The 14,649-nt window shown below is 45.3% G+C and overlaps 1 protein-coding gene and 1 long non-coding RNA gene across 2 annotated transcripts in view; one reads left to right on the top strand and one right to left on the bottom strand.

Moving 5' to 3' along the window:
• The window catches only part of LOC147022119 (ubiquitin carboxyl-terminal hydrolase 44-like), an 81,378-nt gene extending 74,227 nt beyond the window's left edge, over positions 1-7,151 (top strand). The window contains exon 16 of the transcript XR_015061062.1: positions 6,164-7,151. The gene's annotated coding sequence lies outside the window, so the exon portion shown is untranslated. The remainder of the gene's footprint in view (positions 1-6,163) is intronic.
• The window catches only part of LOC147022118 (uncharacterized), a 14,599-nt gene extending 6,266 nt beyond the window's left edge, over positions 1-8,333 (bottom strand). Inside the window, exon 1 of the long non-coding RNA XR_015061069.1 lies at positions 8,018-8,333. This is a non-coding gene — a long non-coding RNA (uncharacterized LOC147022118). The remainder of the gene's footprint in view (positions 1-8,017) is intronic.
• Positions 8,334-14,649: the final 6,316 nt, after the last annotated feature.

Raw genomic sequence — 14,649 nt, 5'->3', positions numbered from 1 at the left:
GGATGAAAGAATTCCTGGTGGAGAGAATCATTTTACTGCTCTCCAGGCTTTTGGAGATGATGATTCCAGTGGTGCAATGGACCAACAGGAACAACTTGTTGAAAGTGCCCCCTTAAACTCATTTGAGAGTTGTCCAAAGGCCTTCAGGAATAGCTTGGGTTTGGACGTAGAAGGTCACAAGGAGCAGTGTGAGGCTGTTGAAAATGATTGGGAGGGAGTCAGGCCAGGTATGGGAGCATGCGCGAGAGCAGCGCGTCGCTGTGTCCACTTTCCGCCAGTACTCCAGGGTCCTCCGTCTGGCCATCCCCCAGGCAGATGCCTGGCCCATTCCCATCTCCTTGAGATGCTGATCAACCTGCTGCAACCACGAGGTATGTGATCGGCCCATTGGCCTCCTCCACTCAGGAGACTCCCTCACTGAGAGAATCTGGTGAGTAGGATCAGCGTCAGGAAAATGAGCCACATGTCCATACAGCCGCAGCTGACACTCACAGACTATGCAGGTAACAAATCTCATTTGAGTCTCTCTCAGCAACCGCTCGTTGGACACATAGTCCAACCAGCGATAGCCAAGGATTTTCCGAAGAGACCTGGTACCAAAGGAATTAAGTCTCCATCTCAGATCCTTGGTCAGAGTCCAAGTCTCGCATCCATAGAGCAAGAATGGAAACACCAAGGACCTGAAGATTTGGACTTTCATCCTCCTGCACAGGAACTGGCAGCGCCACACCCCATTATGCAATGAATCCATGAATCCCAGGCTTGACCCAGACATATTTTGACCTGTGACTCACAGCCAGCAGAGACAAGAATATCACTGCCAAGGTTAGTGAATCTCTCCAAGACCTCAACATGCTCACCAAAAACAAGCACAGACAGGACAGCAGCATCCAAGATGTCATTGAAAGCCTGGATCTTAGTTTTGACCCAAGAAACCCGTAATCCCAGTGGCTCCGACTCCTCATTAAGCACCTCAAGGGCCCCCCAAAAGAAGTCTCTGCAAAGATGACTGCATCATCTGCGAAATCAAGGTCAGAGATCTTGACATTCCCAAACGATGCAGCACAGCTTGATCTCTCCGACATCCTCCCGAGAATCCAATCCATACAAGTGCTGAAAAGTGTGGGGGCCAGTACACACTGCTGATGAACTCCAGCAACAACTGGAAATATGTCAGAGATGGACCACCACATCTCACAGCACTCTCAGCACTCACACACAGCACTCTCAAAACAGTACGATCAGTTTTGGTGGCACCCCACAAAGACCTAGAATCCTCCAGAGGGTATCCCGATTCACTGAATAGAATGCTTTACAGAGATCAACATAGGCTGCAAGCAGCCCCTGCCAAAACTCTCGTCTGCATTCGGTGAGGACACGAAGAGCAAGGATACGGTCAATCCTTGACCTCTTTGGCGTAAAGCCTGACTGCTCTGGCCACTGGTGCTCAAGCAGATGGCGGCAAACCCTATCAAAAATTTTCCGAGCAATGACCTTGCCCGGCACTGAGAAGAGCATCACCCCGCAGTAGTTGTTGCAGTCTTGGTGATCACCCTTCCCTTTCCAGAGAGGGACAGCAATGCCCCTCTTCCAGTCAGTTGGGATGATGCCTGTGTTCCAGGCAGAGCACAGAACTGCATGCAACAACATGAGTGCAGCATTTCCACCAGCCTTGAGAAGTTCAGCGTGGATGCCACAGATCCCTGCAGCTTTACCCCATTTCAACCGGTTCACCGCAGCCTGTGTTTCCACAAGCGAAGGTGGACCACAGTTGATTGGAGGGTCAGCAACAGGGATTGTAACACCCCTGATGTCCAACTCGACAGCTGGTGGATCAGCGTGGTACAACCGCTCAAAGTAACCGGCCCAGCCGGCCTTCATTTCGGACTCCTCTGTCAAGAGACTACCACCCTCTGCTCTAACTGCAGTGCACCAAGGGATGGGCTTGGATGAACGCTATGCACGAATTCTCCTGTAAGCAGGACGAGAATCACTTGACCACAGGTGATGCTCTACCCCCTCACAGATTCATCGCACATAGGCCTCCTTGTCCACCATTAGCGCACGTACAGTTTTATGCCTCAGCTCCCTGAACAGCTCAGCTCTGCCACTCATCCTGTCCCTGCGACTCTGGTCAATGGTATCCAGTGTCCCTTGAGAGACAAAATTCTTCTTTGCCCAACGGTGAGTTCCAAGAGATCCACCGGCAACATCAAGGACTGTGGTCTTGAAGGCACTCCACAACTCTTCAGGACCTCCCAAAGCACCCAGACCCGCCAAATCCCGACTCAGCTTGTTCGCAAACTCCTCAGTTACCTTTTCATCCTTGAGCCTGCCAACATCCAGCCTAGGCTGAGATAGTACCATTCTCCTGGATTTAAGGTGCAACTTCAGAGTTGCTACAACAAGCCAGTGGTCAGTATTGAGGAACTGAGCACTCCGGTAGACCCTGCAGTTCTGGATCCTCCTCCAGCGACCATCAACAAGGACATGGTCAATCTCCTTTGCCACACCACCAGCGTTGGAATACCAAGTCCGGCTATGAGCTTGTGGGTGCTGAAACCATGAACCGGCCACCCTAAGTCCATGACTTCTTGCAAAGTCAAGGAACTTAGTGCTATTCTGGTTCATAGTTCCTGGCCCATGGGGACCAACACATGTCTCATAACCATCTCTATCAGTTGCAGTCGATGCATTGAAATCCCCCAGACCAGAAGTGTATCTCATCTGGGGCACTGATCAACCACAGACTCGAGTGTGGCGGAGAATGCATCATTCGCCTCACTCGGAGCATAAACAGAGATCAGGGAAATGACCCCAAAGGAGTGACGAATCCTTAGTCTCATAATACGCTCGTTGACTGGTGTTGCCTCAATTATTATTGGAGTCAGCTTATTGGACACAGCTACAGCAACTCCTTGGGAATGGTAACCATCAGAGCGACCAGACCAATAGTAGGTGTAACCACCCACCGTGATCTCTCCACAATCCGGTCTCCGAACCTCAGAGAGAGCTGCAATACTGATGTCCAAATGCTTGAGCTCAGATGTAAACAGAGACAGGTGATCATCCTCTCTTCGGGATAGGACATTCCAGGCACACACCCAAAGAGACCTCCTCAGGTTAACCCAAGGAGACCGCCGTCTGGTGGACGACACCTCAGCACCACTCCGACACACTCTCCCGCAATCTGACCCGGAAATGTTACCCCGTGGTTTCTCTCCTATCATCAAAGATTGGGGGTCCCGAAGGTTTTGCCCCAATCCCGTCATCCGGTGAGCTGCCCTGCGAAGGGAAGCTGCACAGGAGGTACTCCCACGGAGTGGGTTCTCAGATTTCTTTGCGTTTTTGTGTTTTGCGGAATGAAGGGTTTTACGGTGGCCGGAGTGCAAATCCTGCCACCAACCTTCGAATAAGAAGTAACCCAACTGCAGGAGGATGTCCGCAGACACAGTTGGGAACCAGACTCAGAAGGTGAAACTCGAAGGTTTATCTGAAAGGAATTGTAACCTGTTGTTGCTTTTTAAGAAACTTTTAAACTAGAGTTTAGTTTCTTTAAACATTAGGTGAAGTTACCAGAATTTGAGCGAACTTGGTTGGCAAATTCTTTGTACAGTGTAGTTGATGGGGATTTGGTATTTGATTGGTCATCAGGGTCGAAGTCGAGTTGCACCTTTTTCCTTTCTCTACATCTTTGTTGTTTCAAATATGAATGGCCTGATCTCTTCTTGTTTTGGTGAAATGATCCTTTTTGATATATTTTTAAAATAAAAGATGAAGCAGTCTCTCTCCCCTCTCTCTTCTCTCTCTCCCCTCTCTCTTCTCTCTCTCCCCTCTCTCTTTCCCCTCTCTCTTCTCTCTCTCCCCTCTTTCTTCTCTCTCTCCCCTCTCTCTTCTCTCTCTCCCCTCTCTCTTCTCTCTCTCCCCTCTCTCCTCTCTCTCTCCCCTCTCTCCTCTCTCTCTCCCCTCTCTCTTCTCTCTCTCCCCTCTCTCCTCTCTCTCTCCCCTCTCTCTTCTCTCTCTCCCTCTCTCCCCTCTCTCCCCTCTCTCCCCTCTCTCCCCTCTCTCTCCTCTCTCTCCTCTCTCCTCTCTCTCTCCTCTCTCTCCTCTCTCTCCTCTCTCTCCTCTCTCTCCTCTCTCTCCTCTCTCTCCCCCTCTCTCTCCCCTCTCTCCCCTCCCGCTCTCCCCTTTCCTCTCTCTCTCCTGCTCTCTCCCTCTCTCTCCTGCTCGCTCCCGCTCTCCTGCTCGCTCTCTCTCTCCCTCTCTCTCTCTCTCTCCTTCTCTCTCTCTCCTCTCTCCTGCTCTCTCTCCTGCTCTCTCTCGCTCTCTCTCCCCCCTGCTCTCTCCTGCTCTCTCCTGCTCTCTCTCTCTCTATCTCCCCCCACCCTGCCCTATTCTGTAAAACCCCCTCTCTAGGAAATAATACTTGAATACAAGATGGTAAGAATACTAACCCTGCACAGTCTTGAAAAAGGCTTGGTGCGAGCCAACTCTTCTGGCGGCATATATGTAATTGAATAAAAATTTAATTCAAATCAAATGGAAGACCAAATAGAAAAAGTACTGCGTTGGAGTCATCAGGAGAACCTGAATCGGACTCGGGTTTCAAATGCGACTACTCTACCCTCAAATCCATCCAGGCACAGCCAAGTGAGCCTTATTCAAAAAAAATTAAAAAGAACACAGAGTCAAAAAAATGAACAATTTTGGCTGCCAGACCATGCATCCGCTGAGGTTGAAATTTGAAACGTATATTCCCCATCACTATTAGATCATAACTTTGAAGTTTCACATCGATTAATGCAGCGGTTAAAGAGATAATTTAAAATATATTTTCCTTCAGTCCAATATGGCTGCCAAACCATATGACCTATCAATTATATTCATGAACACCCTGATATCCCCAAAGCTTGGGGAAGGAGTGTAAAGTTTCTCCTCGGCCTGTCCAGCTGTTCTGGAGGAGAGGATTTTTAAAGGTTTTCAGGTAAATCCAATATGGCCGCCAAACCATCTGACCGATGATGTAATGAGTGGGGAACTTTTTGTTCTTCATGCATCGGTGGTCAAACCTGTACGGTTTCTCCTCAATCTGCTGTCGATTTGGAGGAGGAGAAGATTTTGAAGGTTTTTAGTAATTTTTTTTTTCATATGGCTGGTGAACCATGTGACCAATGGCACCATACATTTTTTCTGTTGACCAATTTATCCCTTGGTGACCCTAAAAAAAATTCATACTGATCGGATGTAGCATTCCATGTATTCAATTATGATGTCATAACGAAGGCACCTACGATGTAAGACATCACACTTATTCCCCATATGGAGTACTTGATAGGTGCCAAGTTTTCATTTTTTCCATGGAGCAGGTTCAGAGATACTGAGGTCTCCCATTTCTCCTTTTTCAAACATGGCTGCCACACCACATGACCTACGACATCATAATTATCATGAAAACATTCTGCATGAGTATTCGCACCTATGTTGTAAAGTTGGTATCAATCCTACAATTGGTTTCACAGAAAAGGGTATCACAAAATGCAGACACGTAGTACGGGACCTATCGCTTCACCCCGCTTTTCGCTTCACGAGTGCGGGATAATTAATGTCATTGTAATTCATCACCAAATCCTATTAGACATCTTGTGTAGCATTTGTAAAGTCAAGAAGAACTAATGCTTCACTGAGGAGGGGTGGAGTGACTTTCAGGCCAGCCTGTAGATTCCTCTTCCACCCGCTCTGGCTATGTTTGTCATGCGCATTTTTAACTGCAAGGAGGCTCCCAACCGAGAGTCAGAACACTCACCTCTAACAAAAGTGTAGTCAAGCCCGATTTCAGGTTTCCTTTTGATACGTACTTATTTACATTTCGTTCATACTTTTCAATGGTTTGTGGGTGAAGTCTTGATAATTCCACTGTTATTGTCTTCACTCTTCAGCATCATTTACTTAATTATTATTTTACTCCATCTCAACATGATTCAGAGATGTGAGTATGCAAACTTTGGATAAAATTTTGAATTTAACTTTCACCTCGTGTGGAACTTACAAAACCAATGACAAACTTTCTTCAGTGCACATCATTAAAATTATATACTTTTGCCATTAAGAATTGTGCTCAAAAGTCATAATTTGTCTTTGTTGAATGCTTTAATCCTGTTTCCAGCTCCCAGTTGGCAGCTGTGATTGACATTGCTGTGCAGAAGTCATAGGAGTTCATGACTGTCCCATTCCTGAGGTAAGCCTGTGACACCAGATTTCTGTGGGTACCCTGCTAACCTGGCACTGTGTACAGAACTGAAGCCTTGGGAGCCCTGTTCAGCACTGAAGAAGCATCGGGGCCCATGTGGCACTGCTCCTTAAAGGTTTTAGGTGACAGCTGAAGATGAAACCATCAAGAGCCATTACTATACACGACAAGCTATTCTTTCTTCCTTGAACATCTCACAAAGGTTTTGATCGTGGACTCTAGCATTTTGTCTCATTGAAAATTCATCTGTTTGTCAGTTTATTCATTCATTATTGCCTTGCTGCTTGTTTGTCTTTTGGTTATCATTAGCCCATCCCCTGCAGTGTGTGTGTGTGTGTGTGTGTGTGTGTGTGTGTGTGTGTGTGTGTGTGTGTGTGTGTGTGTGTGTGTGTGTGTGTGTGTGTGTGTGTGTGTGTGTGTGTGTCGTTGCTTGTTATCTCCATTTGTGAGTTTGAGAAGATGGAACGAAGCCCTCCCAAGACTCAAAGTATCCATCTCCACTTCGGTAAGGAATCAGAGTTCATGGACCAAGCTGTGCAACTTTGTTGTTCTCAGAGTTTTGGTCCCATGGCTCTTTTCAGGATAGTCACTGAACCCCAAACTGCCTCCAATTGTAGTTAATTTGTGGTAATATTCCTGTGGATAGTTTTGAAAAGTTTCGTGTGTGTGTGTGTGTGTGTGTGTGTGTGTGTGTGTGTGTGTGTGTGTGTGTGTGTGTGTGTGTGTGTGTGTGTGTGTGTCTCTGAGCGTGTCTGAGCCGTAACTTTTTTTTTTCCATTTGAGCTTCTGTCAAGATTTTTCATATATCTTTATAACGAGAATATGGAGAAGACTAATTAATAATTTGGCCAAAAGGTCAAAGGTATCGTTTATCATACTGTGGAAGAAGAAGTCCGGATACAAAGTGGACGGGCTTTGCATTTTCAGATGCTTTTTGGGAAACAAATATCTTGCAAACATGTTGAATCTTTTGCAAAATGAAGCAACCTGCAAGATTGATTGATTTTGCTCAAGAATGGTGCACCCACTATGCTTAAGAATCTGGACCCACCAACACTTTGCAATGGAACATGTTTGACTGTCAAGAAGCTTATGCCACATGCCATTGAAGCCACAATCATGACTGGCCATGCAGCAGGACAGGATGTCTTCATTCCACACATTCCAATCATCCCCTCTGAATTGCCATTTCAACTTAGAAGGCTCCATTTCCCTATCCACCTCAGTGTGAAGGCAGAAGGACAATCACTCAAAATTGTTGACGCCAACCTGCAAAGTCAATGCTTTTCTCATGTTCAAATCTATGTTGGTTGTTCCAGAGTTGGCAATGGCAAAAACCTTTTCAACTTGGCTCCACATGGAATAACATGCAACATTGTCTATCCTGAAGCACTGCAAGGATGAAAAAACCAATGTCAAACACTGTGATAAAATGTGATGTGAAATCCTCAGTGCTGAAGAATAAGAAACAGTCCCAGAGAAGAATGGCAGAAAGAGGAAAGAGCAGAAAGACAGAACGCGACATAGAAGGAGAAAGGGAGTAGAACAATGAAAATAAGACAACAAAGAACAAATAAAGAAGGAGAGGCAGATATAAGAAGAAAGATACAAGAAGGAAAAAAAGGCAGAAAGACAGGAAGATGCAGTTGACGTACACAAAGATGACCAAAAATTAGGAAAAAAAATCCAGAGCAGCAGAAACTCCACAACATCAAGATGCAAGACAAGAGGTGAACACATCAACAATGACTACATTCTGCCCTCCTGTACCTGCAATCAGTCATTGTGTTGTACTTCAGTTCGTTGTCCATCCTATCTGGTTCAGGAGGACACAGTTGAAGCCGATGAAACCTTTGCTGCCCCTGTGTGAAGCGGGGCCATCGCCGGAAAATATAAAACACACAGGAAATGGCACTTTGTGTTGAGGCACGGCGGTGATGGTCATATTTAACCCTCAACCAGTCAAAGATCCCCGGGGGGTTAAACACAGCAAGTTGAGCCTTGGTCTTATTTGCTGTCTCCCACCTTTCTCTCACTTTCTCTTTCCTCCAGCCCACTCCCTCCCCCCAAGTAACCCCCCTCTCTCTCTCTCTCTATCTCTCTCCCCTTCCCCACCCTCTCTGTCTCCCCCACTCTCTCTCCCTCAGTCACTCTCTCCCCCCCATCTCTGTAGTCTGTGCCCCTCCCTTAGTATTCCCGTCAGCTAAGCGACGGATGCTATTTGCTCGTGTGTGTGTATATATATATATATATATATATATATATATATATATATATATATATATATATATATATATATATATATATATATATATGTATGTATATATATATATATATATATATATGTGTATGTATATATATATATATATATATATATATATATATATGTGTATATATATATATATATATATATGTATGTATATATATATATATATATATGTATATATATATATATGTATGTATATATATGTATATATATATATATATATATATATATATATATATATATATATATATATATGTATATATATATATATATATATATGTATGTATATATATATATATATATGTATATATGTATATATAAGTATATATATATATATAAATATATATATATATATATATATATATATATATATATATATATTCATATATATATATATATATATATATATATATATATATATATATATATATATATATATATATATATATATATATATATATATATATATATATATATATATATATATATATATATGGATATATGTATATATATATATATGGATATATGTATATATATGGATATATGTATATATGCAAGATACGGGCGGCATGTTCTTTTCAACCCATTTCTGGATTTAATTATATCGGCATCCTCTTTTCCCTCCATTTCTCTATCTGATACTGATACTTATATTCTTTTTCATTCCAAAACTCCATCTAACTATTATAACTGATCGCTCCCCTCAATTCCTGACACAGATGGAGGTTGGCCCTGCACACACGATGGCAGAATCGGGCGAACGTGAGCGCTGACCACGTGGGCCATGGCGGATCCACACGTACTGCACAAAACATGCTCGATGGCAGGCAGACCCATGCTTAGCTCATGGCACCGTATTATCATACAGACCAGGGCATGGATGGCACACAACACCACAAACACGATAGCAGATACGGGCGAACGCGAGCGCTGACCACGTGTTCCATGGCGGGCCCGCACGTACTGTACGGAAACTTCTCAGGTCAGGTCAGGTCAGGTATGGGAGCATGCGCGAGAGCAGCGCGCCGCTGCGTCCACTTTCGCCGGTATTCCAGGGGCCTCCGTCTAGCCATCCCCCAGGCAGATGCCTGGCCCATCCCAATCTCCTTGAGATGCTGATCAAGTTGTTGCAACCATGAGGCATGTGGTCGGCCCATTGGCCTCCTCCATTCACAAGGCTCCCTTGCTGAGAGAATCTGGTGAGCATGATCAGCGTCAGGAAAATGAGCCACGTGGCCACACAGCCACAGCTGATGCTCACACACTATGCAGGTAACAAATCTCATTTGAGTCTCTCTCAGCAACCGCTCGTTGGACACAAAGTCCGACCAGTGACAGTGAAAGATTCTCCGTGAAGACCTGGTGCCAAAGGAATGAAGTCTCCATCTCAAATCCCTGGTCAAAGTCCAAGTGTCACATCTGCAGAGCAAGACTGGAAGCACCAAGGATCTGAAGACTCAGACTTTTGTCATCCTGCACAGGTACCTACAGTGCCATACCCTATGATCCATTGAATCCCTGACTCTTCAGGCCTGACCCAGATGTCTCTTGACCTCTGGCTCACAGCCACAGAGACATGAATATCACTACCATGGAAAGTGACTTTCTCTGTGACCTCAACATCCTCACCACAAACAGGTACAGACAAGATAGCAGCATCCAAGATGTCATTGAAAGCCTGGGTCTTAGTTTTGAACCAGAAAACCCACAATCCCAGGGGCTGCAAATCCTCATTCTACACATCTCGGGCCCCCAAAAGAATATCCAGATTCTCCTCAACGATTCCAAAATCAAGGTCAGAGATCTTGACATTCCCAAACGATGCACCGCAACTTGATCTCTCTGACATCCTTCCCAGAATCCAGTCCATACAAGCACTGAAAAGTGTGGGGGCCAGTACACACCCCTGACAATCTCCAGTAACAACTGGAAATAAGGCGGAGATGGTATCACCACATCTCACAGCACTCTCAGTACCAGAGTATAGTTCAGACGTCGATTCATCAGTTTTGGTGGTACTCCACAAAGACCAAGAATCCTCAAGAAGGCATCCCGATTCACTGAATCAAACGCTTTACAGAGATCAGCAAGGCTGCAAGCAGCCCCTGCCGAAAGTCAGGGGCTGCATTCGGTGAGGACCTGAAGAGCAAGGATATGGTCAATCATTGACCTCTTTGGTGTGAAGCCTGACTGCTCTGGACGCTGGTGCTCAAGCAGATGGTGGTGAACCCTTTCAAGAATTATCCGAGCAAAGACCTTGCCCGGCACTGAGAGCAGCGTCACCGCTCGGTAGTTGTTGCATTCCTGGCAATCACCCTTCCCTTTCCAGAGAGGGACAACAAAGCCCCTTTTCCAGTCAGTTGGGATGATGCCTGTGTTCCAGGCAGAGCACAGAACTGAATGCAACAACACGAGTACAGCATTTCCACCAGGCTTGAAGTTCAGCATGTATGCCACAGATCCCAGGAGCTTTACCCCATTTCCACCGGTTCACCACAGACTGTGTTTACAGAAATGAAGGTGGATCACAGTTGATTGGATTGTCAGCAAGAGGGATCGTAACATCCCTAACATCCAACTTGACAACTGGTGGATCAGCCTGGTACAACTGCTCAAAGTAACCAGCCCACCAGGCCTTCACTTCGGACGTTTCTGTCAAGAGTCCACTACCCTCCACTCTAACCGCAGTACACTAAAGGATGTCCTTGGAGGAACGCAATGCGCAAATTGCGTTGCAAGCAGATCAAGAATCACTTAACCACAGGTGATGCTCTACCCCCTCATAGATTCCTTGCACATCGGCCTCCTTATCAACCCTCAGCACATGTACAGTTTTATGCCTCAGCTCACTGAACAGCTCAGCTCTGCTATTAAACCTGGCCCTGCGACTGGTCATTGATGTTCAGTGTCCTTTGAGAGACAAAATTCTTCTTCGTCTGACGGTATGTTCCAAGACATCTACCGGCAACATCAAGGATAGTGGTCTTGAAGGCACACTCCACAACTCTTCACGATTCCCCAAAGCACCCAGACTCCCCAAATCTCCACTCAGCCTGTTCGCAAACTCCTCAACTGCCCTGTCATCCTTTACCTTGCTAACATCCAGCCGAGGCTGGGATGGTGCCATTCTCCTGGATTTATGCTGCAACTTCAGAGTTGCTGCAACAAACCTGTGGTCAGTATTGAGGAACTGAGCACTCCGATAGACCCTGCAGTTCTGGATCATCCTTCAGTGGCCATCAATGAGCACATGGTTAATCTCCTTTTGCCACACCGCCAGCGTTGGAACACCAATTCCAGCGATGAGTCTGTGGGCGCTGAAACCATGAACCAGCCACCCTAATTTCATGATTTCTTGCCAAGTCAATTAACTTAATGCTATTTTGATTCACAGTTCCAGACCCATTGGGACCAACACACGTCTCATTACCATCCCTATCAGTTCCAGTCAATGCAAAGAAATCCCCCAAGACTGGAAGAGTATCTCGCCTGGGGCACTGATCAACCGCACACTGGAGCACAGCGTAGAAAGTGTCCTTCATGATGAGATCCCTCGCCTCAGTCAGAGCAGAAACAGAGACCAGGGAAACGACACCCAAGGAGTGACGAATCCTTCGTCTCATAATACGCTCGTTGACCGGTGTTACCTCAATCATCATTGGAGTCAGCTTATTGGACACAGCTACAGCAAGAGATAGGTGATCGTCCTCTCTTAGGGATAGGACATTCCAGGCACCCACCCGAGTGGACCGCCTCAGGTTAACCCAAGGAGACGGCCGTCTGGTGGACAACACCTCAGCACCACTCTGCTACACACCACCATAATCTGACCCTGCAGGTTTACCTTATGGTTTTTCCTCCCATTATGAAGGAATGGTGGTCTCGAAGGCTCCCCATTCCTTGATGATGGGAGGAACACCATGGGGTGAACCCCTCACCCGGTGAGCTGCCCTGTGAAGGGGTGCAGCACAGGAGGTACTCCCACATAGTGGGGTTTCTTTCAGATTTCCTTACATTTGTGGGTTTTGCAGAATGATGTGTTTTACGGTGGCCAGAGTGCAAATCCTGCCATCAACCTCCTAAAAAAAAGGAACCCAACTGCAGGAGGTCGTCCGCAGACAGAGTTGGGTACTAGATATGGATGGCCGTTGGCTCACAAGGAGCTCCTCCGCCCTTTGACAGGTTTTCTTTTTAATCCTGCTGGATGTCCATATCCATCCTCCCTCCTCACCAGAATTCCTGGTGGGAGAGATGGTTTAGTCGCCGACAACCCGACCATGAAACAGTTAGTCAGATATACATGGTCCCTGTACGACAGGCATGTCACAGATATAATCAGGCTTGACCACACAATATGAGCGCAGTGGGGAGTATCTGGGAAGTGCAGTGAAGTCCTTGATGGAGGAAATGCCATCAGAAGGTGGATGAACAGAATGATTTATTTAATCAACTGCATCCACATATACTTAACTTGTGGCCTTGCAATCATCGTTTTGGCTGATCAAAGGTTAGGCCCACTGACCATAATAGTGGTTTAAGTGATGGTTCGGCAGTGAAAAAAATCTTTCCTGGTCTTCTCTTGGTCCTCTAGGCTCGAGGTCGGGGAGTTGGCATTGGCCCATCATTAAGTTCCTGTAAAATAGTATTTTGCAACAGAAACCACAACAGATATATGAAAAACATTTGTGGTCAGAAGGTGTTCATGGCCTTACGCTTCAAAACGCATGATGAGAATAAGTAAGCGAAGTAAATAATTACCTCTGCCAACGAAGGTGGAAGGAGGTTGTGTTTTCACCCCTTTCTTTCTCTTTGTCCGTTTGTTAGTTGCTGAAATTTTTTTCTGCCATGTATGTTGGTCTGTAGTGTTTGTCTGTCTGTCTGTCACAATTTTTGGCCACAGTTTTCAAGCAATCGTTCTGAAATTGTGTGTGTGTGTGTGTGTGTGTGTGTGTGTGTGTGTGTGTGTGTGTGTGTGTGTGTGTGTGTGTGTGTGTGTGTGTGTGTGTGTGTGTGTGTGTGTGTGTGTGTGTGTGTGTGTGTGTGTGTGCGCGCGCGCGCGCGCAGATGATGGGCCAAGGACAGCAACGCTTAATTTTGGTGAAGATCCTAATCCGGATTCAGATCTGAGAATATTTTAAGTGATTCTTCACCATTGAGAGATTGGGCTAAAAACGATATCCTGTATAGCACGATATCTCAAAAGTTATGGATGAATGCACAAGAAACTTGGGGGGCAGGTTGGTAGTGCTACTCAGAAGAATTGATTCAATTTTGGTGAAGATCCAAAGCCAGATTTGGATACAAGAATTATTTCATTTTCTAACTGATTCTTCACCATTGAGTGATGGGGCCAAAAACGATATATAGCTTAATATCTCTGAAGATTATGGAAGGATTCTGTATAAACTTTGTGGACAGCTTGGGTGTGTGAAAAGGACTGAGTAATTCAATTTTGGTGAAGATTCGAATCCGGATCCAGATACGAGAACTTTTTAAATGGATTCTTCACCATTGAGAGATTGGGCCAAATACAATATATCGCATGATATCTCGAAACATTGTGGACGACTTGTGACACAACAAGGTGGAAGAGTTGGTTAGGTGACAAGAACAAGCCGATTTGATTTTGGTTAAGGTCCGGATTCAGATCCGACCTCTCAGTGGGATACACAATTTAAACTGTTCAGCCTGGCGGAGGTATGTGCTCCACTGAGTTCCATTTTGCCAAGTATTACTCTGTGTGTGCTTTTCATTTGTTACTTACGAAATCTTTAGATTTCGTAAGTATATTGCTCAGTTCCGTTTTTGTGTGTTTGTTTGTGTGTTTGTTACTTACTAAATCATTGATGACTTCCGTTTCTGTTTGTTACTTACGAAATCTAAAGATTTCGTAAGTATATTGATGCCTTCCGTTTCTGTTTGTTTGTTTGTTTGTAGGCACGATAACTCGAGAACGAAGAAGCTACCAATGTCAAATTACACCACGTGATTCAGGAGGGTGATGGCTAGCGCTGATTTGATTTTGGTCAAAATCGGTCAAAGGTCAAGGTCACAGTGAGGTCAAACATAGTTCCGTAAATTCACGTGGAGAAATGGAGTATTTTTGCTTCGCTCGACGTTACGAGTTCGTTCTAAT

The sequence above is a fragment of the Eptatretus burgeri genome, chromosome 8, assembly GCF_056783735.1.
Source record: "Eptatretus burgeri isolate ZD-2024b chromosome 8, Ebu_testis_v1, whole genome shotgun sequence".
Lineage (NCBI taxonomy): Eukaryota > Metazoa > Chordata > Myxini > Myxiniformes > Myxinidae > Eptatretus > Eptatretus burgeri.
This window is presented reverse-complemented; position numbering and strand designations above follow the sequence as displayed.